Genomic DNA, 24286 nt, shown 5'->3' on the forward strand with positions numbered 1-24286 from the left:
TCCACAGTAAGTTCAAGAAGATGGAAAAAATCTTTCATAGACATTGGCCTATTCTGAGAGAAGATCCTCACCTCAAAACTACAGTCAGTGACCACCCTCTAATCACCTACAGATGAGCAAAAAATATCAGAGCAAAAATAGCACCTAGTAAGATTAAATCTTCACGCCCCATCACCAGTACATCCCTAACTTTCTTTAACATCAAGGGTATGTACCAATGCAAGAAACCTCTGTGTCTAACATGCGCCTACATTATACATAGACAGAAGGACTTCACCCACAAAGGCAAACAATATATAATACCAGACTTCTTTACATGTTCCACCAAATATGTAATCTATTGTTTGACCTGTCCTTGTAACCTATTGTATGTCGGCCGCACAATTCGACCCCTTCGTAAACGCTTTGGAGAACACCATAACTTGGTTGAACAGGGAAAGGACAAACACAGTGTCTCCAGACATTTCCTGGAATTTCACAACCAATCCTCCATTGGATTACGAGCTTGGATACTCGAGGCCATTCAGAACACCTTCCCTCCCGCTGAACGATACAAAAAACTCTGCGAAAGAGAGAATTATTGGATATATACCCTGGATACTTTATCCCCTGGAGGCCTCAACAAAACCATAGAAATCAATATCTTACTATGATCCAGACAACACACTACCCCCAGTATTTTACTTACTCTTGCAAATAATAACATCTAGGCACTTCTGTTAGGTTGCCTCTTGAATACACAGATATGCACACGTTACATATCATACTCTCGCATATTTTGACGCTCACCTTTGTACACCCCCTATAATACCTTTCTTCCCCTCATCGTTTAGTCCGATCCAGCTGATATTTTTGTTGATATTTTTGTTGATATTTTTGTTTTTGTTTTTTCTAGTTTTATCACCATATCCACACATCACCATCCGATCCTTTATTAGTCTCATCTCTCCTTCCCAATAGTCATTTCACTTCTCCCCCCATTTCCATTTATTCTTAATTTTTTGTTATTATTATTTTTTATTTTTATTTTATTTTATTTTAATTTTTATTTTAATTTTATTTTATTATCATTATCACTTTTATTTTATTTTCATTTTTATTTTTATTTTTATTTTTATCTTTATTTTTATTATCCATTCATCTTTATCACCAATTATATTCAAAAAACTCTTTACACTATATAAAAAATATATTCCTATTCCCATTTATATTTCCATGATCTTTTTCAAAAAATTTTTTTTTTTTTTCATAATTATTTTCATGTTATTTCCATCAATATATATTTTTGTTTAGCCATTTTCCCAGTCATCACATCTTTTAAAAAAAAAAATTTCTGATATTTCAATTCCTGTGCCATCATCCACTCTATCCATGTAATTTAATTACCATCTTATCAAATTTCAGTTATTATATCCTCTGTCTTCCTACATCATCTCTCTCTCCTCCATCCACCCCTCCCTTCCCCATCTGCTGCATTGCCCCACACACACCAACTAGGTCGCCTATAGCCGTCATCATCCTCCGTCCCACCCCCCTCCCATCCCCTCTCTCCGCGTACGATGTTGTGTACATTGTCTCCATAACAACGAACCATGTGACCGTGCATTGTGCGGCTATAATACGCCCACACTGAAGACAGCCACCATCCAAGCCTGAGAAAGGGACACGCATGTCCTGAACGCGAGCACCTCCCACTGACCCGACCCGGAAGTGACGTCCACCAAGCGAGCAGTGTTATCCACCGATCCTCTCTCCTATTCACCAGCAGCACAGTGAACCAGCGGTGTGACCGGCATAGGATCTGATCCAGGAGACAGAGCCACTGCCACATTCCACGGACCTCCCTCACTTTCAGCTGACTATTGGGAGCGGATGATCTATCATGCCTTTTATTTCTTGACCTTTGTGAGTGTTTTTATACCATGTTTTTATTGATTAAACCAGCTTGTTTACTGCACTTAGAGGGCACTGTTCTTTTTTCGTTTTTCCTAAACCCTTCTCCCTCCTTCAATGTGAATTCGAGCTATCTCAAACAGACCTCTTCACTTATACGCGTCACGCACTGCCTTAAGGATGTCCATCTTCCTCTCTACACATTACATTCCAAAGCATGGGACTATTTAATGACCTCTTCCCCAAAACGAAAGGAATATCTTTATTCTATAATATCCTACACCACAAGCTGCAATTTACTAAAAAATCCCCCCATATTCACTGGGAACACGACTTGGGTCAGACCTACACAGAACACCAATGGCAAAGGGCACTTCAGTCGATATACACTGCCACAAAATGCTCCGCACTTTGGGAAACCACCCAAAAATTGTCCCTTAGATGGTATTTAACCCCTAAAAGCTTACTAAATTCAGCTCCTCCACATGCGACCAATGCTGGCGATGCAACTCAGCCAAGGGGGACATATTCCACATCTTTTGGTCTTGCTCATGGTTACAGAACTACTGGACCACAATTTTTCAAATACTGACAGACATTTTACACCAAGACTTACTTCCATCACCTGATCTAGTGATACTAAACCTAAATATTGATTCTGTTCTCCTGCAGTATAGACACGTGCTGACCCACATCTAACTGGCCGCGAGACTGTGCATAGCGAGGTTGTGGAAAACTGACAAAACCCCAACCGTAGAACACACTCTTGACACGGTGAACCTCCACTATAGCTTTGAAACACTGATGGCTCCAGCATAGGCCTCCTAAACAAAGAACAGAAAAAATGGGAGCCGTGGGAGATGTGGTCTGGGGCTGTAATATTTCTTTAATTCTTAATACCCTGTTAATTTTTTCTTGACAAACAACAAATCGATAGGAACACTTTTCGATATTAATACTTTCTACTGTTACTGCTTTCTGATCTTTATCCTTTATATGTTGGATATTGGATATCCCCCCAGGTAACAAAAGAGTTCCCAATGGGGTTCCTGGGGGTGGAACACTCAAGTAATAGATAACTCTCGGTAAGCCCAGGTACGATAATGACAGTTCCAAGTTTTCTGGTATCTGGACAACCAGATAATTTTACTTTATATCTGTACTTCTATATATGTTTAATGTACAACACTATACAATGTGCACATTGTATTTTTGTGAAATTATTGTAAAAACCAATAAAAAACTATTGAAATTAAAAAAAAAAACTGCAAGGCAATGGCATAATGTGCTAGAATGCATCACATTTTGAAATGCTCACCTTGGAACAAAGCCCTCCAGTGCTTTTTTCTCTTATTTTACTTTTTTTTTTTTTTTTTTCCATAATGATTTTTATTAACAGAAGCATTTATACAACAACTTGTACTGAATTCGAGGTATTTTACATTCCTTTTAAACATATTGATCCGGGTTACATATGTACTACATTAATATAGACAGGTACATGTATAGACAAGTTTACAATCCTTGTTTGTTACATTCGTATGGTACTGAGCGTAACCTCTTATATTCTGCTCAAAGGGGGGTGTATATAGCCCCCCATGAGAGGATAGGGAATGTGTTTAGGGAGAAAGGTAAAGAATAGGAAAAAGAAACAAAGAAAAGAGCAGCAAAAAGTTCGGCCCGTCCAATCTCCCCGAGCGGGACTCCCCCCCCCAACGCTTCTTAAATTGTGATGATTTTGAATGATTCAGTTATGTATCTATTTAACCTCTTGAAGAGGTCAGCGTGATTGTCAAGGTCGGAATGTTCTGTAACGCTGAGTTGATTTGAAGTAAGTCCAGCAGGCCCATGTGGTCGTGAACTTTTGAATTCGTTCCTGAGAGATATGTATCAACTCCTCCATCTCCTCCATCCTGGAGATCCTCTGGAACCATTCCCCTATTGTGGGGATGGAGGTGGATAGCCAGTGTGTTGGTATGCAGAGCCTAGCCGTATTCACCAAATGCATAGCCAAAGATTTGTAATACTCACTTTTAGTTAGGTGAGTGTGGTGGAGAAGGTACTGAGCAGGCGAGTAGGCCAGAGAGTATGTTGTGATATGTGAGATAAGGTCGTGTACTTCCTTCCAAAAGGGTTGTAAGGAATTACAATCCCACCAGATGTGTAACATAGTCCCTTTAGCTTTCCCGCATCTCCAGCAAGTGTCTGGGACAGAAGGGTAAAACTTATGTAGAAGTGATGGAGTCCTGTACCAGCGTGTTTGGATTTTATATCCATTCTCTTGAATGGCAACATTAGGGGAGCCCTTGTGTATATATTCATTGATTCGTGTCCAGTCCTCCTCTGTCAAGGTCGTCTGGAGGTCCGTTTCCCAAGCTTTGTGTGCTGAGTCAGGGGTGTAAGCGACGCTTTCTGAAAGTGCATTGTATATGTGGGAAATAAGATGTCTCTGTGGAGAAGTGCGGGTGCATATTTCCTCGAATGAAGTTAGTTGTCTGGTCCAGGTCAGGGTTGTTCCTTGGGTAGAGAGGAAATGTCCAATCTGTCTATACATCCAGAAGGGGAAGGATTTGAGCAAAGAGAGGTCGACTAGGTTCTCATATGATCTAGGGGTTTGTCATCAAAGAACTGATACGCTAGTATTTTATCGTATGGCCATGTTTGGTTAAGGAAGGAATGTGAAAGCTCAGGTACGAAATCAGGGTTCCCCCTCAAAGGAGTTAAAGGGCCCGGTATAATAGATATGCAAGAGAGTTTGATTGCTCTTCTGAACGAGTTGAGCGATGCAGATATCAAAGGGTGTGCTAACGTCTGCTGTGGGACTTGTCCAGGCAGAATCCAGGGTAGAGATTCCAGTGGGAAGTGAGAGAATGATTTCTCCAAAGTGACCCAAGTTCTACCCGACTCATGGACATTCCAGTCTACCAACCGAGCAAGATGACTTGCCAGGAAGTACTTATGGAGGTCTGGGAGTCCGATGCCTCCCTTAAGCTTTGGCCGCGTAAGTCGGGTGAATTTTTTTACTTTTTATTTTTTTATTTTTACACTGTCACTTTGATTTAAAAAAATATGTATTACTTTTATTCCTATTACAAGGAATGGAGACATCCCTTGTGATAGAAATAAGCATGGCAGGTCTTCTTTATTCAGAGATCTGGGGGTCAAAAAGACCCCAGATTTCTCATTTACCTTTAAAAGCAAAAAGAAAAGACATTTTGAATTCAACGAAAAAAAAATCCCTTTAAGCCCGTGAGGAGGAAGTGCCGTCAGATGTCGCTCTAGTACTCCAAGGGCATAGAGCCGAGTGGGGGCTATCTTGCCCTCACTCGACTTCCCGCCAAGGCATCAGAGAGATCGGATCAGAATTCTATGATGGTTTTTCCGATAGAATTCCGCTCAAGCTTGTCTTGCATACACACTGTCACACCAAAGTCCGACCGTCCAGAACGCGATGACGTACAACACGTATGACAGGACTAGAAAGGGGAAGTTCAATAGCCAGCGCACCACCCTTTGGGCTCCTTTTGCTAATCTCGTGTTTATCTCGTGTTTATCTTGTGTTAGTAGAAGTTTGGTGAGAGACGATTCGCGCTTTTCAGACTCCTGCTTTTTCAGATCGTTTTACTGCTGTTCAGTTTGTGCTTGTGGGTTTGTATCTGGTTTTGACACACTGTTGACACACTGTGTGCATCTTCCAAATTTGGCTTTTAAACTGTATTAAAACTTTAGATAAAATTATTGTAAAAAATAAAAAAAAAATTCCAGGAATCTTTTTAGGATTTAAATTCTCCCTAGTACATCAATCATGTTCTTCAGTCTTTGTTCAACCTCCTTGGTTTTTTCTTTTGATAATGTCCAAATCACGAATACAAAACATGATTTCCTGGATCATTCGTTGTGCACTGTCACTGGTGAAATGACTCGATTTTGGTACCACAACCTGAACATCACCTAAAATAAAAATACACACCATGTATTATAAATATGCAAGCATACATCTAATACCTGAATCTGTGGTGTCTCACACTGACCTGTTGGGGTGACAATCTCCACCACATCTCCTTCCTCCACATCCTCAGGTTGTGACCTTTGTTCCCCTTCTTCAAGAGGTGTGGGGGGTCCCTGCCTTCCTCATATTTTCCGAGTCTTTGCTCCCCTATGAGAATGAAACAAAAGGTATACTTAGCACACAGATATTTGAGTCCAGAAATAGGTATATGAAACATTGCTTGGAAGTGGGGTACAATTATCTGTTTTGGCAGAGTTCAAAGCTGAAGACATTATTTTTTCCCTTACCAAAGCTGGAATACTTACCTTTTTAGGACAATTTTCCCCCATGTAGACACCCCAAGTATCCACTGGAGCACCTGTGTGGGACACCCTGAAAAGTTTGTTCTTGTGTCCCACACTAGTGCTCCGGAGTCCAGATGTGTAAACAGCTGCTGAGTGTCCTCTCCTTATATTACACTGAATCAAGTTTGCAATTCATTCTAGTTTGAAACAAATCTTGACAACAATGTCCTAAACTTCTTTGAATACAAATTGTCATGACCAAATGTAGTTAACCCTGTATCTGGCAAAAACAGCGTATTTATTTGCAAACAAACAATGTTTACTACAACCAATTACTGTGCCCACAAACATGAAAGTAGCCATTTTAAACTGTCCAACAGTAAAGAATAGCACATTGTGCAGCATGCAAGTAATAATAAGAATAAGAACACACGACAACTACTTACTTTTTAGAAGCACTTTCTTGATCCTTCTGTACTGATCCTGCTCCCTTAATTTAAGGTCCGACCAGCGTTTCCTCAATTGCTTCTTGGATCGTCATACCCCAAAATTCTGGTGCAGACTCTTCACAACTTTAGTCATGATCTTGGCCTTTCTCACATTTGGGTTTAGGTACGGTACATACTTCCCATCATAGTCGGCCCTCTTCAATATGTCAACCATCTCCACCATCTCTTCAAAGGACTTATTTGAGGCCTTAAATCTTCTCCTCCTGTATCTGGATGTTTCTTGCTCCAGGCTTTACTCCTCATTACTGCTATTAAGCACCTGCTGTGTCTCGGCCATGTCGTCTCCCACTGCGACGAAAGAAAGGAGGTGGGGAATATTCTAGAAAGAACGTCAGGGGCGGGCAACGTGGGCATAGTTTCACGCATGCATAGTGCATATAAAGCGTAACACATGTGCGCTGTACGTGTGACCTGTGAGCGGAGGAAGGTGTAGCGGAATCGCCGATTGTTATAACGAAGGTACAATTTTAAGTTGGTGTATCAGTGGCCTATACTGCTTATAGATTAAGGCCTATATTGGGTCAAGATTAGGAGAGTTTCACCTGACAATGGGGTTTGTCTTGTGTTGTGTCTTGCAGAGAAAATGGATCTATTCAATGATGAGGACTTTATGCCCATATTCATTGATATGTACAGGGAGCTGCCCTGTCTGTGGCAGCTAAACCACCCCTATTATAACAATCAAACAAAGAGGAAGGCAGCGCTGGATCAATTGGTTCGAATTTGTGAAGCCGGTCATCCCCACGGCAGACATTCCCTATTTGAAGGCCCTAATTGGTGGCATGAGGAGCACTTATAATAGGGAGCTCAAGAAGGTCCAGGATTCCCTGAGATCAGGAGCTGCAGCAGATGACATTTATGTCCCCAGACTGTGGTACTATGACAGACTGCATTTTCTGTCAGGCCAGACTGAACCCAGGCCAGCACTCTCCAATCTTCCTTCCACACTTCCTTCCCCCCCAGCTGAGGCTTCTGATGTCCAACCGGGGCCTTGCAGGCAGCAACATGTGGAGGAGCCCAGCTTGAGCCAGCTATAGCATTCTTCAAAATATTTCTGGTTGTCAAATTAATGATGTTAAATATATGCTAATTGTGATCACTAATTTCTGATTTCACAAAGTGGTTTACATATCAATAGGCAGTAGTGGCCACAAATGATTGGGATAAGAATGAAAAATGCTGGGGTCAGAATGATAGTCTTTTCTATTTATTAACAGTATATTTGCAACGGTCATGAGTTGAAAATTGTGTGTGATTGATGAACCAAAAACTAAAACGATGTCCCTTTTTATTATACAGGAAAAAGGGGAATGGTTAATGCGCTACCCAAAAGGAAATAACAAGTGAGCTGCTACAAACATGTGACAAAAATGTGAGCTAAAATTAAATTGGGCGTTTTTATACCCCATACACTGCTTTTTATTCCGTGATCACGTTTTGTTTTATGTATTGTGGTTTTTTAACAATAAAACTACCTGAGTCACACTATGTGGAAGCATCCCTCTTTTTTCCACATGCCCTGGTGAATCGAGAAATCACTCTCCTTTCGGGAACTGTTTTGATCCTGTTCCGGTGGACCGAGAGGGACGTCCAGGTCTGGCAGAGGCTCTACCCTTGCCTCCATCACTCCACACCTTTGCCCTTGGTGGCACAAAGCCTCATTGATTCTATGCTCATGGCAGTAGAATCCAACTTGTCCGGTAAGCGTATTCCATCTATTCGTTTATCTTGTTGATACCTGAGCTGACCGTTGAGAAGCTGAAGGAACTGCCACACGGATCATACATATTCACTGTGGACTGTTTTTGTTGTTTCAACAACACGTCACCATTGGGACATTATGTTCATGTGCACAGAGACTATTTGCATATGAGTTTATTAGCGCTACAATTTCTTTTAATACTATACAGGAAAGCCTCAGCCAGGCCGTGGAAAGTGGCAGACAGGAGGTGGCCGGGCCCAGTAGCCTGCCAGAATCAAGGTCCCTCCCCTCCGCCTTCCACCAAAAAGTGTCAGGAAGATGAGTAACGTGAAGGAGGCAGCAATTGGCCTATTTATGAAGGTTACTGCAGCCCTCAGAACCCCCCACAGTGTTCAAGAGGACTTTGCATACATTACAGCATGCAAAATGCTGGAAATGGAGGAGGGCCAATGCCTCTTATGTGAGGAAGTGATGTTGCAAGTCCTAAACAAGGGCTTGAGGGGCCAACTCAAAAGTCAAAGCCATATTTGTGAGTTGAACCATGGTTCTCCTCCTCCTCCAGGTCCTTCTCCACCTCCTGCCACACCTCCAACACCACAGCCACAGCCTGGAAGGAAGCATATAAGGAAGACCAGAGAGCGATGGCCTGGGTTAAGTCTGGTCTGGCAAAAGATGCAGGCTGTTGTATGACCACAGCCTGGGGACAGATATGTCATCGGCTTCTGTTCCTGATCTCTTGTAGTCCTGGATCGGATTGTACTCACTATTATAAGGACTCCTCAGGCCACCAATTTTGACTGTAAAATTATTGATGTCTGCCCTGGGGTACAAAGGCTTTGCAAATCTCACCAGTTTCCCCAGCATTGCCTTCCTCTTTATTTTTTTATGACCCAGAATAAATTAATATTTTGTTTTCAGAAATACTTGCCTATGTGTTTTACTTCAAAAAGGACAGTTTTTTGGAGTAGGCAGGTACATTTAAAAATGACAATGTCAAATTTAACAAGGGACACCAACCAACCTCATTGAGATTTACAAAGACAAGATAATAATGGTGTTGTGAAAACGTGACATACAAAAAAAATGGAGATCACTATTAAATAATTAAAAAAAAAAAACAGGAGATCTTGATTCCAAAAAAAATAAAAAATAACTATACAAAATAATTCTAAACATTATTAGGGAGATCTGTCTTTAAAAACCAAAAAGATTATTCAGGAGATCACGAAAAATAATAAAGAAATACGTTTGTGAGAAGTCTGTGTGAATATGAGCAGCAAAACAACTTCATTCTTCTAGCATTATAAAGAAGAAGAGAATGCGCTGCATTGAAAGATTTAAAAATTTGCAGTGTGACGAATGTGCCATCTCCATTACAAATGGTCATTTTACCAGACTTAGCGGCTCTGTCTCGTACTTGATTCTAAGCAAGCGTGTTTTTTTGCGCATCGGAATTGCATACACACAAACGGAATTACCAATAGAAACTTTTTCCGTTGGGAAAATTGAGAACATGCTCTCAATCTTTTGCTGGCGGAAATTTGGCCAGCAAAAGTCCGATGGAGCATACACACGGTCGCATTTTTTGACCAAAATCTCTCATCGGTCTTTTGCTGGCCGAATTTCTGATCGTGTGTATGTGGCATTACAGACGGTTCTTGGTAAGCCCGGAGAATACTCTCCTGCCACCTCTAAAAGTGATTCTGTGGGAAACCTGCTGCTGGGGCCACTTTTATCTTATAGAGAATCGCCCACAGTACAAAATGATACCAGGGTTATGGCACTACCATAACAACAATATTTAACGTCAAGGTAATGACGTAAATGTACTGTGGGCGCTCTATGCAAAAAGCTCATTTCACTGCTAGCACCATCCACTGTGCAGACAGCAAACTATCAAAGACATAACAAATAAATTGTCAACAGCAACAAAAAAATAAAGACTGTCCATTTCACAAAGAATCATATTTTTTATGTCATCATAAATATTTTGTGCTAGAATAGGATTAACCTTGATTGAATTATAAAATGAAAAAATAATGCCATTTGTTCAACTGCTTTTATGTGGCTTAAAGCAAAATAACAAACATACTGGGTCAAAGAAAGTTAAGATATGCTTCCATAAAAATCTTTTCCAAAAAAACTGTAATTACAGAGTCTCAATGGGCTTTAAAGCTAGGCACTGCCATCTATTTAGGTAAATTTAAATCCTTAATTAGATTATACTAATCATGATCACACTTAGTAAGTATGACCAGCATTGTGGAGTAGGCTACTAATATTATACAGATGTATGTATTCTTTAAATTAGACCTACAATATGTATGATCAGCTATTGATGTCTGTTTAGTGGAACTTCAATACATGTTCAGTATTAGCTAATGGAACCTAAACTCTGACATACATTTTTGGTTCTAGTTTTGGGCAATCTGCATTAGTGAATATGATTAAAAAACACGGTACCAAGAAGAATCAGGCTTCAGGGTACATTACCCATACGGTTTTTGCATGTATAGGTTTGTTCTTGATCAAGTTATATGGCAAATATCACCTGTTGTCAAATCCTCTGACACATCTTTCTGAACATAATAAAAATCACACTTACAATCTGTCAAGAGAGGAAAAGAATGGACTTTATAGGTTGCCACATTTAACCCCAATAAAGGAGCTGAGTACTAAAGTATGTATAAAAATACAAAGTTTATTCACAATCCAAAAACCAAAAGCTTCAAAAAACGAAAAAGCTTCAAACACTTATTGTAACTATATTCCCTAGTGGGATAGTAATGCACTTGCCCTGCTCAGACCTAGCCCTTATATACAGCATATGCACATTTAAAGAGAGTAACAGGTTTCCAGAAATGTTCTGGGTCTGGTAGTATGATATTTTCTTTTGGTATATTTTGGATGTGTTGCCATGTCAATAATCTGTACTTCATTTTGTTCTACTTGTTCTACTAAGCTGTTGCTACTTTTTTCGTTTTCCAACAGTGACTCGATTTACTAAAGCACAGCACAAGCAGTATTTTCATTTTAAAGGACCCACACTAACCATTTTTGATCAAGAAATCAACATAATAGTATACTTATTTCACCGAAGTAAACCTTCAAAATATTGTACTCAGTCTATGTACAGTATTTGAACACTTTATCTGGGTTGCTTTGTGGACAGGTCCCACAGCAGCTAGATTTAATAGAAAAAAAAACAACATTACAGTGTATTTATTTCACTACAAAAAGCCCCTGCAATATTGTAGTTAGTAAACCGTGGTCTTTAAACACTTTGATTAGGCTGCTTTGTCAACTTTAGACCTACCAGCATTTTTGTGTAATTATTTCAATGTAAAAAGCCCCCAAAATATTGTAATGAGTACATTCAAAGTCTTTAAAGTGGTTGTATACCGCTGGACGTTTTTTTTATTTTCTTCCTGCAAGGTAAAATCATAATGTGCTAGTATGCATCGCATACTAGCACATTATCTGAAACCTGCCTTAAAACAAAGCTGTTCCAGCGCCGCGACATCAGCGCTGCAGCCGCTTACATTCTCACCTGTCTTGCTTCCGGTTTTGCGGGCTCCAGCTCTGCTATTGGCCGGTGCCACAATGACGTCACTCCCGCGCATGCACATGGGAGCTGCTGTTCATGGCACAGGGATCGGCAGGAATGGCACCGGTGGCCGTTCCTTCAGAGCGCATGTGCCAGTGATGTCACAAGTTGCATGTTATATAAATATCTCCTAAACGGCACACGTTTAGGAGATATTTATACTACCTACAGTATAGGTAAACCTTTTTTTATAGGCTTACCTATGGGTAAATGTCAGCAGAGGAAGTTTACTTGCTCTTTAACCACTTCAGCCCCGGAAGAATTTGCCCCCTTCCTGACCAGAGCACTTTTTGCGATATGGCACTGCATTGCTTTAACTAACAATTGCGCATTGCAATGTTGCACCCAAACAAAATTGACGTCCTTTTTTTCCCATAAATGGAGCTTTTTTTGGTGGTATTTGATCACCTCTGTGGTTTTTATTTTTTCACCATGAACTAAAAAAGAGCAACAATTTTGAAAAAAGCAATATTTCTTACTTTTTGCTATAATAAATATCCCCCAAAAATATATATAAAAAAAAAAATGTCCTCAGTTTAGGCTGATATGTATTCTTCTACATATTTTTGGTAAAAAAAAAATAAAAAATCGCAATAAGCGTATATTGATTGGTTTGCATAAAAGTTATAACATCTAAAAAATAGGAAATAGATTTATGGCATTTTTATTATTATTTTTTTTCTATTAGTAATGGCAGTGATCTGCATTTTTTAGCGCGACTGTGACATTATGGCGGACACATCAGACACTTTTGACACTATTTTGGGACCATTGTCATTTATACAGCGATCAGTGCTATAAAAATGCACTGCTTACTGTATAAATGACACTGGCAGGGAAGGGGTTAAACACTAGGGGGCGATCAAAGGGTTAAGTGTGTCCTAGGGAGTGATTCTAACTGTGTGGGGATGGGCTACTTAGTTCATGACAGCGATGACTGCTCCCGATGACAGGGAGTAGTAGATCTCTGTCATGTCACAAGACAGAATGGGGAAATGCCTTGTTTACATAGGCATCTCCCCGTTCTGCCGCTCCGTGACATGATTGCAGGACACCGGTGGACATATGGGTAAAACGCGGGCACAGTCACGGAGCATGCGGCGCGTGCACACACGCCCATAATTCCGCATCTTAAAGGGGACGTACCTGTACGCCCATTTATGCAGCCGTACAATTGTGCCGACGTATATCGACTTGCACTGGTCGGCAAGTGATTAAACACTTTAAATAGGTGTTAGGAGCATAAAGCATGATCATATTATGCCTCTCCATGCAGTTGCTCCTGCATCCTCTACTCCTGCAGCCATCTCGCAGCTGCTCTTCTTTCCCCAAGAAGTGCATTGGTGGTAGCTGGGCAATAAGCCTGCTGTCGCACTACTTGACTTCATCTGCCAAACCTCCCCTACTTTAATGCTTTTTTTAATCATCATAAGTCCAGGGCTCTGGGGTAGAGATAGTATTTGTTACCCTGCTCCTGTAACTGTACCCTCACCTTGCCTGTTCCTATAAGTTTTGTCTTGTCACTTCTAGATTCTCCTGTTGCAACCCCTTTGCTTCAATAACAGGCTACTCTCTCTGATTGCTGCCTGTCCTGAATCTTGCTTGGATAGCACATTACTCTAGAATTGCCACTTGCCCTGACCCTCATTTGGATAATGGCTTACTCTCACTTGCTCATACCGTCACTTGGAATAAGGATACATTATTGACTGCTGGCTGCTCTGACCCTTGCCACTGTACACTTGGCATCCTGCCATTCCTGGACATTCCATTGTACAGTACTTTACTTTTACCTTTCTTGCTTTGTGAAACCATCTGACTATGGTATGTGAAAACTCTTTCCCTAAAGGGTAGCTGGGGAGATTCCTAATACTGCAAATATATAGCTCTGCACATTCAGGTTATCCAAGTACTGGTAGGAACACTAGGTGAAACTGTGCATAAATCTCACTATTATCACAGAACAGGATACAAACAGATAAACCCTTTTTACAGCAAGCCCCACACCTTACTATGCAGGCCCTGCTATTCACAGATGAATCCTTGTCAGTTTATTGGCCAGATACAAGCACACTTAGATTGGACTACTTCCATTTTTTGGGGTACATTATCTAAGACACAGGCTTAGCAAGGGATCCCGCTATAACTTGGGCACATCTTGAAGTAGCCCCAGCCAAAACCCTAAATAAGGCTTTTACTTCCACTCCCGTCTTGAGGCATCTGGAACTTGCCATGATGTTCTTTTGACGGTTGTAGAAGGATAATGCTTCTGAGATTAGGGCAGAAACAGTTTTGTTGCAACATATGGTATTGGTAACTTGGTCATTTGGTATTTCTTTTTCTCTTCCTGTGCACAATTATGACATTGATAACTGAGAGCTAATAATCATAAAATGTTCCTTAGAGGAGTGGCTTCTTTGGTTACAATGGTCCAATATTCATCTTCTATATAAACATATGGAATAATCTTGAATACTTTAAGTCTGCCCAGTGCCTTTATTCTTGGCAGTTTGGTGGTAACTCTACATTATTTATCTAGGTTCATTTTGATCATGACCTTTCATCTGACTTCTAAGAACATTAAAGTGTTGGTTAACTCAAAAAAAAATCAGATCCTGGTCCGTTAAAGTAGAATAAACAGCACAGTGCTTCTGCTATGTAATCTGTCCCCCTCTAAACTGTAAAGAAAAACTCCTCCCGGAACCTGCCACTTCCTGTATCCCCTTTCTGTACTGACCATGAAAACCAGGGCTGCTGAGCCCTGACCACCGTGGTCAGAGTGCATTCCTTCATCATATGCAGCTGTCCTCTCTGCTCTCCTCTCTCCACCTCACCCCCTCCTCCTTGCTTGTCAGCTCCCTCTCTGTGTCCCTGTCTCTGCCCCACCTCCCCCCCACCTCTGTTATTATAAATAAAAAACCTACAATGGTCACTACCAGCCCCTCTATTAGAGCCTGGCATACCACACTAAGTAAGTCATTTCTAAAACTGAGCATTTTAAATATCTATTTAAAGCTATCTTCAGGCTGGTCATGTGACTCACAGCTGCTTTACAGCTCCAAGACAGGGCTTCTGCGGAAGGCCACGTGATCTCCCCGGCTGACGTTAAAGGGAGATTTCGGCCCCACCCGCAGAAATCATGTATCAGAGCTGTAAAGCGGCAACGAGTCACATGACCGGCTTGAAGATAGCTCTAAATAGGTATTTACAATGCTCGTTTTTAGAAAGGACTTACATAGTGTGGTATGCCAGGTTTTTAATAGAGAGGCTGGCAGTGATTTATAAATTCGACTTAACAAACACTTTAAGGCAATTGTATTAAATACATTCTTCACCTCAGTTTATATAATGGAAAAGGATAGGTATACTAAGCAAGACAGTAATGCTATTAATATTATATTGGATGTACCTGTGTGGATAACAGAAACCGATATTTGAAAAAAAAATTTAGAAAAAAACTGTAAATAAATAAGCAATACCAGATGGCTTACACGTGAGAATTCTCAAGAAACCATATTATAGCCAGACCATTATTGCTACTTTTTAAAGAGGTAGTAAAGTCTGATTTTTCATCTTGCACCTACAAATAAGCCTATAATAAGGCTTACCTGTATGTACAGTGAATATCTGCTAAACCTGCATTGTTTGGGAGATACTTACATGTGTAGCAGCTGGTGACATCATTGGTGCATGTGCACTGTGCTCTCAAGGGACAGAATGCCATCAATTGAGAGAGCTGTGCTGCGACAGTGACTCCTGCATGCATGCATGGGTGTGATGTCATCGTGGCAGTCGAAGGAAGACTGGGTGAAGACAGAATCCCTGTCAGCAGTAACAGCGCGCCACAGAAGGGATCTGTTTTTTAGGTAAGTCTGTCATAATGTACTAGTATGCAATGCATACTAGCACATTATGACATAAGCCTCCCAGGGGACCGGTGTTTTTTTTTAAGGTTTACTATTTAAGGACAGCTTACTGACTGGAATGGTACCAGCTAGTTGGTGAAAAGCAAACGTGGTACCAATATTCAAAAAAGGACAGGAATATATACCTGGAAACTATACAACCATCAGCCTAACATCAGTAGTATGTAAATGATAAGGGACTATATCCAAGAATTTTCTAAAGATAATAGTATCATTAGTAGTAACCTACATGGATTTATGAAAGACCGTTCTTGCCAGACCAAGCTTTTGCATTCTATGAGGAGGTAAGTTGCAATTGGGATAGACATGGGAAGATCTGTGAACATAGTGTATACAATGAGAAAAATATAAGCGCGTTACCCAATTAAAAGCCTCCAGTCCCAGCTGATGCCTCTTACAGGGAAACACGTTGGGTGGAGCAGCATTCCTTAGACGTCACCACAGAGCAGCTTGTTTGGCAAGATCCACGGCTGTGTTACCATTGTGATAGTCACCGTTTTTTTTAATGTGGGTGCTACATATTTTTTAATACATTTATGTATGAAGTACTACACTATGAAACCTTTTCCTTTTTGCCATTTACTTCCATGAATCCATTTATCTGAGAATAAAGATCCTTTACCTCAATAGCTCGGTCCCATTTAGGAGGTGCAGTGTGCGAAGGATCATGAGAAGAGGATTTTTCGTGCTGAATTTATTTGCATGAGCGCATCTGATCTCTATAATCTGAGATCCAACTGCTCTGGTAAGTGGCTGTGATTTTATTTGAAGAAGAACACATCGAGTGAACACTTTTTTCAATATACACAAGTTTTGGTTTCTTGACTGGACTGTTTTTCAACCTTTTTGACGTAATATCATATTTACATGGACACTTTTGTATGTGTGATTTGTTTGTATTCATTATAAATTTATTTTTAATTGGGTAGCGTGCTTATATTTTTCTCACATTATCATTAGCTCTAGGATCCAGGCTTAAGCAACAGCACCTTCAATATAATAATATTTTTTTAGGAAAAGCGCAAATATAATTTTTATTACACATAGGGGTAGATTTACTAAAATTGAAGCGTGCAAAATCAAGTGCAGCTGTGCATGGTAGAAACAACAAAAAGTGTAGCGCTAAACAGTATCATAAATGATAATAAATTGGTAGGTATACAGTGAAGGGGATCACCTATGCAAAGACCTATTCATGGGTAGGAAGTCCTGATATAGACGTTATAATCTAAAGGTAACAATAGTTAGTCCTTAAGTAGACATATTGTAAACAGGTAAATCCAATGTCCCAAAGAGGCAAATCAGCTCACTACCACCGGGAGAAAAAAAGGCTTACCAGATGTGGTGGACCCGACAGGGCATACGCCGAATTGGGTCAGATAAGGCTTGGGTGGTAAGTGGCTGTAGGTGTCTGTGATGTCGCGGATTGCTGGATTCCTCCAACTGGTACCCGGGTCCTGGAAGGTGTGAGGAGTCCCAAGAATGTAGATGATTCTGTGGATCCTAGGGGGGGATGAGGTGTTTCGTGGATGGATCCCTGTGAGACGAGCCGGGATCAGGGACTGGAGATAGGCAGATGGGTTGAGAACAAGCCGGGTCAGAAACTAGGGAACACAGGAGCCAGGAATCACAGGTAACAAGCTGAGATCAGTCAGCCATGCATGGTAGCCAATCAGCTTCTAACTTCAGCTTGTTCATTTAAGCTTTGACAATAAAACCTGGAAACTGATTGGTTTCTGTGCAGAGCTGCACCAGATTTTGCACTCTCCAGTTTTAGTAAATCAGCCCTTAGTGTACACAGTACCTCATAAACGCTTAATTTACAAATTAAGGTCCTTTGGCATTAATGATATTTTATGTACCTGGATAGAAAACTGGTTGCAGGAGCACGTCCAGAGGGTAGGGATTAATGGCATATTTTCTGAATGGTCTAAGGTTGTAATTGGGGCACCCTAGGGCTCTGTCCTGTTTTATTTAACTTGTTCATAAATGATATAGAGGTTGGAATAAATGGATCAATATCAGTGTTCACTAAAGATTCAAAGCTAAACAGGGCAATAGCTTCACAACAGTATATAGAAACTTTACACAAGCATCTCAATAAAATAGAAGGGTGGGCAGCTATATGGCAGATGTGGTTCAATAGCGAAAAATATAAAGTAATGCACTTATGAGCTAAAGTGGTGACTCTGGCATTGGGAGAAAACTTTTTAACCTAAGGTCTTTAAAGAAGACACATGGTCACACAATAACGTTGGATGAGAAGTGGTTCAATCTTAAACTGAATAAGGGGTTCTTTACTGTTAGATCAGTGAGAATATGGAACTCCTTTCCACTGTTAGCGGTGTCAGCAGGGAGTCTGTATAAATGTAAATGCTTCCCACCTGCCAGATAGACAAATGACAGTGGGCAGAATGCTCTCTTTTTCTGGGCCAACATCATATGAGGTCGCCCAGTCTCACTGAGATTGCGCAACCGCAGGGGCACGCAGCAATTGTGGGCGTGCTGTGTCCCTGGGACACAGCGCAACCCCAATCTCGGTAAAGAGCCTATGTCGTGGCTCTTTTCCCATGTAATCAGCTGTGCCCAATCACAGCTGTTCACATGTAAACAAGGAGATGGCCTTTATCGGCTCTCCTCGCCTCACACTGACAGAGTTTGAGGAGAGGAGAGCCGATCAGTGGCATCTCCTCACAGGGGAGACCTGTACAGGTAATCAGGGCACTGATTATCAGTTCCCTGATGATCAATGCAGCCCCAACAGTGCCCATTAGTAATGCCAGTCTGTGCCATCTATGAAGCCAATCTGTGCCCAGTGACACCAATCTGTGCCCATCAGTGATGCAAATCTGTGCCCATCAGTGATGCAAGTCAGTGCCTGCTCATCAGTGCCATCCATTAGTGCCCATCAGTGCCGATCAGTGCCACCTTTCCATGCCACCTATCACTTCCCATAAGTGCCACCTATCAGTGCCCATCAGTGCCACCTTTCAGTGCCACCTATCAGTGCTCATCAGTGCTGCATATCTGTGCTGCCTATCAGTGCTGCATATTAGTGCCTCTTCTTCAGTGCTGCCTCATCAGTGCCCAAAAGTGCATCCTATCAGTGCCCATCAGTGCAGCCTCATCAGCGCACTTCAGCGAAGGAGAAAAAAATACTTATTTAAAAAATGTTCTGACAGAAACAAGGAAAAACATTTTATTTTTTTTAGCAAAAAATAAAAAAAAAAAAACGTGGTGGTCAAATACCACCACTCTATTTGTGGGAAAAAAATGATAAAAAATGTATTTGGGTATATAGTTGCATGACCGCGTAATTGTCATTCAAAGTGTCACAGCTCTGAAAGCTGAAAATTGGCCTGGGCAGTAAGGGGGAAAAGTGCCCTTTAGGAGAGTGGTTAAAAAACTTTTAGATGTGTTTCTTAGTGAGCCTAATGTACAGGGCTATGAAAAATGGTAAGGGCATAAATATACACACACAAATACACACACACTTGGATTGAAGTGGGTGGACTGGTGTCTTTAAGGCCATGCTCTTTCTCAAACTTTTGAATCCTGTTTCATTTCCCTGTGAGATGAGTATTAATGAGCCAAATGTACCTAAATGCTGTTCAAGGTGGGTTAATCGATTATTTTAAAAGTTTGCATGCCAAATCTGTATCCTATTGAAGTCAATGGAAGCTGAATGTTAAAAAAAGTAATCACCAATTTCTAGGTTAAAAGCAAAGGGATTGTCAAAAAATGGCATGGGGAGCTGAGCACTGCCCTGGGGTACCAAATAAAACTGTTTGTTTTTTGTTTTTTTCTTTTATTAATTTGGCATTGAGCAACAATTTGATAATGCTTTAAGTGAAACAATGAAACAATAAAAAATCCTAAAAATAACATGTATGGGGGATGCCCTGGATTTGCCTGTGAAGTGGTGCATCTGTACAATGTATTCTGCCTACTAAAGCAAAACCGACATATACAAAGCAAACAAAATCTATTTACATTCTCAGCAAATCGGGACTCTCAGTCTCATCCTTCTGTTTGTAAACAAAGGAGCTGGGGCTTCCCTTCAAAAGTAACGTGTTAATTATAAAACTTGAAACACATGATAGAACAACATGTGATCAGTACCATGTGCAAGGTAATCCCAAATAAATATAATAATATAACAAATCGCTTCAAAACTATGTATATAATGTGCAACCAGGCTGTTTTGTTTGCTGTGTGCCTGGTTGCACATTATATTATATTATATTACTTTTACAGAGTCACCCTATAGATCTTCAAATTTGATTTAGAGACATCAGCACTGACATTTTATTATATTTATATATTTTCACTTATTTACGTACCATATCTTTTCAAATGGATTAGCGCAGCACCATATCTTTACTGAAATGTTCACAAATGTTCAATAAACCAACACTCTTAGGTAGAGCTATGTTTAAATTCACAACCAATAAGCATCCAGTGCTAAACGTCAAACAAAGAAAAAAACAAATATTATTTTAAACAGTTTATTAATAAAGTCCATGTGATGATCTCAAACAAACTTCATGTGGAAAACTTCATCAGAAATAACTATATCCACCACTGTGATTTCATAAGATACTGTACTCACAAACTTTATAAAGAATATGGCCCTAATCAAAATCCTTATAATGGCTCAATTTCCAATACTCCACACAAACTGGGGTGTACTATGGCTAAGAGAAAAGAATAGCTAACATAGTGTAATCCCATTTTAAACTGCATACAGATTTAGCACTGGGTAGTTAGTGCTTGCAAAATTAAGTGTAGCACTACCTAAGAGTGTTGGTTTATTGACTTGTATGTACAAAAAAATACCTGTTATGCTTTCTTGTAAGTTTCCTTGTAAATTCCTGTAAACTGAACTGAAAGCATTAATATTTTCCTTCTGTAAACTAATAATTTCCATCCATGTAAAGAAGATAAGAAAAGGAAGACATATTTGAAATCCAGGCTGGGTGCGATGATGGCTCCCTTCAAAGATACCATAGAGAAATGAGCGTAGCCACCCAAGACAAGAATTATGTGGCTTTCGGGATTACTCAATTAAAATAAAGGATAAAAAAGCTAAAAAAAAAAAGAAAAATAATGCAACCACCTTATCTAAAAACTGGGGAGCTGCAATAAATTATATTTGGGAACTTTGCTTTAAATACACATTTAAAATTAAGATTTAGGTTTGGATTTATTTGAAAGTGAAACAGAACCCCAAGTAGACATGTGCGCCGCCAATAAATTTGTTTCGTTTCGTTCCATATTAGAATTCATTCGTATTTCATAATTTGTGTTTCGTAACAATTATGAATGTTCGTTATGATGAATTTATCATTATGAGGGGTTCCCACCATCCCTGCGCTGTGCTGAGTGCTGACTTCCTGGGTTTTACTTTTTAACTTTTAGGTTTGTTAACTTTTCATAACAATTACGAATGTTCGTTGTGATGAATTTATCATTATGAGGGGCTCCCACCATCCCTGTGCTGTGCTGATTTCCTGGGTTTTTTACTTTTAGGTTTGTTAACTATTTGTAACAATTACGAATGTTCGTTATGATGAATTTATCATTATGAGGGGTTCCCACCACCCCTGTGTAGAGTTCCCGGGTCTGTACACCCGCTGTGCCCATTATGAAGGGTTTCCACCATCTCTGTGCTGAGTTCCCGGGTCTGTACACCTGCTGTGTCCATTATGAGGGGTTCCCACCATCCCTGTGCTTAGTTTCCGGGTCTGTACACCCGCTGTGCCCATTATGAGGGGCTCCCACCATCCCTGTGCTGTGCCGACTTCCTGGGTTTTTAACTTTTAGGTTCGTTAACTGTTCGTAACAATTATGAATGTTCATTATGATGAATTTATCATTGAGAGAGGCTCCCACCAGCCCTGTGCTGACTTCCTGGGGTTTTTAACTTCATCATAATGGATAATCGTAATTAACGAACATTCTTATTTTGTCTGATTCTGTTGTAACGGAATTTGGATCCAAAGTTCATAAATTAAATTTCGTATTTTGTACAAAATTTGTATGCATAAAAATTTGTATTTTGGAACCTTACGAATGTATGAATTTCCGGAAATTCGTAAGAATTTCTGGAAATTCGTACAAATTTCTGATTCGTACGAAACTAATCGCACATGTCTAAACCCCAGTGCCTGCCACCATCCACATTTTATCCAGCACACCACAATAACTATATGCTCTGAGCTCTTTAAATGAACCTGTGCCCTGGCTAGTCAAATTAAAGTATTTGCATATTCTGAACAAGCAGTAAAACAGGACATTGCTCATTCCTGTAGATATATACATTGTGGAAAAATTAACCTTCACAACAGAGTTACTGAAATCTTGTCTCTTTTCTTATTATTTTCTATTGCACCAGAATCTTGTCAGGCTTTCAGCCTTCTAATGTAACACATAGCAGATGTTTCTAAGCTGTTAGATACATACTAAAACTTAGCTTTAGATTCTTTGCTGTGATCTTTGAGGACCTTTAAAAATGAATTATTGCACAATATTGTTAATAATATTTTAATAATAATTACTTTAATGTTCAAAAACTGGAGGCAGGTGCACATTAAGCATATAAATGTATAAAGTCTTTGTTTTGTATGCTGAGAATGAAATGGTTAGCATATAGGCAGAGCAAAATTGCTTATAATTGTGTTACTCAGAAATGCAGTTTTCATTCTGCATGTCAAATGTACTTCCCAAAATAACTTCATTGTGTGTCTCTAATAAAGATATGATTGTGAAAATACCTGAGACTCCGAAGGACACAAAAAAAACCCCATGCATCTTTCTTTATGGTTTATATATAGAGTTCTATATTTGATTCTGCAATCTCCTTCATATATACGGACATAGAGCCTTTTTCATGTTGCAAAATCTATTGATGTAAAGCAAAGAACAGTGACCTCAACATTCATTTCATGTGTAGTTTAAAAATGTTTTACAGTATATCAGTGAACAATGGGAAACATTTTAGAGGATATTTGAAAAATATTGTTTTGTCATATTTCAATAATGATTTAGGCCATGTTCACACATATGCAAATTAGATGCAGGTTTCCCTGCATCCAATTCGCATGACAGGAGAGTGTGACCGGCTCTTAATGGAGCTGGTTCACACAGCTCCGGGGAAGCCATGGCCTGCATTTAAAAAGGGTCCAGTGTGTCTTTGATTCAGATTCAGGTGCAAATTCAGGCAAAAATTTGGACCTGATTCACACCTGAATTGGTGAACAGGGACACACCGGACCCCATGTTGTAACCCGCGGCCACAGAATATGGTGTAAGATAAGGTTGGTGTAAAAAGTCACCAGCACAGATTCTACCTTTGTTACCACTGAGAGAAGCGACAACCTTTTCTACTATCTCAAAGGATTACCGTCCCTCCGTGAAACACCTGCTCTCCACAGTAGGCTCAACCACTAGCACTTGATCCCAAGGTTTAGACTCTCTGACAATAGCAGACAGGTTGGCAACCCCCCCTCTGGGTCCTCGCTAATGGTTTATGCCCACGTTTAAGCACTTTGGGATTTTTTTGCTACCCTGTAGCATAGAGTATGATGCACAGCAACTTGGGGAGAGCACATATCTTCTGCAGGATGCTGTGGCTCACCACTCAATGATGTGACCTGTTCCCTGGCGGGATCAAAGGGGAGTCCTTCCTCTGAGCACCAAAGAAATCGCTTCAGGAACCCTCAAGATATGACAAGTCAGGCCCAGAGGGAGAACTCTCCTCCTGCATTATTATTACTATACAGGATTCATATAGCAAAAACAGTTTGTGCAGTGCTTTACAACATGATGGCTGACAGTACACTTACAATACAAATCAATACAGGAGGGATCAGAGGGCCCTGCTCGAGCTTATAATCTAGAAGGGAGGGTCAAGTGGAAACAAAAGGTAATAACTGTGGGGGATGAGCTAATAGAGAAAATACAGTTGTTAGGTGTGGGTAGGGTAGGCTTCTCTGAAGAGAAGGGTTTTCAGGGATCGTCTAAAAGCTAATAAAGTAGGAGATAAGCGGACAGATTGGGGTAGGGCATTCCATAGGATTGGAGAGGCTTTGGAAAAGTCCTGGAGGCAAGCATGGGAGAAGGTGAGGAGGGAGCTAGAGAGCAGGAGGTCTTGAGAGGAATGAAGAGAACGAGTAGGTTGGTATTTAGAGACTAAGCCAATGACGTAGCTGGGGCAAAATTGTGGATGGCTTTGTACGTAGTTGTTAGTATTTTGAATTTAATTCTTTGGCCGAGTGAAAGCCAGTGGAAAGCCAATGGATTGACAGAGAGGAGTGGCAGACACAGAGCGATTGGTAAGGTGGATGAGTCTGGC

The sequence above is a fragment of the Aquarana catesbeiana genome, linkage group LG09 (assembly GCF_042186555.1).
Source record: "Aquarana catesbeiana isolate 2022-GZ linkage group LG09, ASM4218655v1, whole genome shotgun sequence".
NCBI classification, from domain to species: domain Eukaryota; kingdom Metazoa; phylum Chordata; class Amphibia; order Anura; family Ranidae; genus Aquarana; species Aquarana catesbeiana.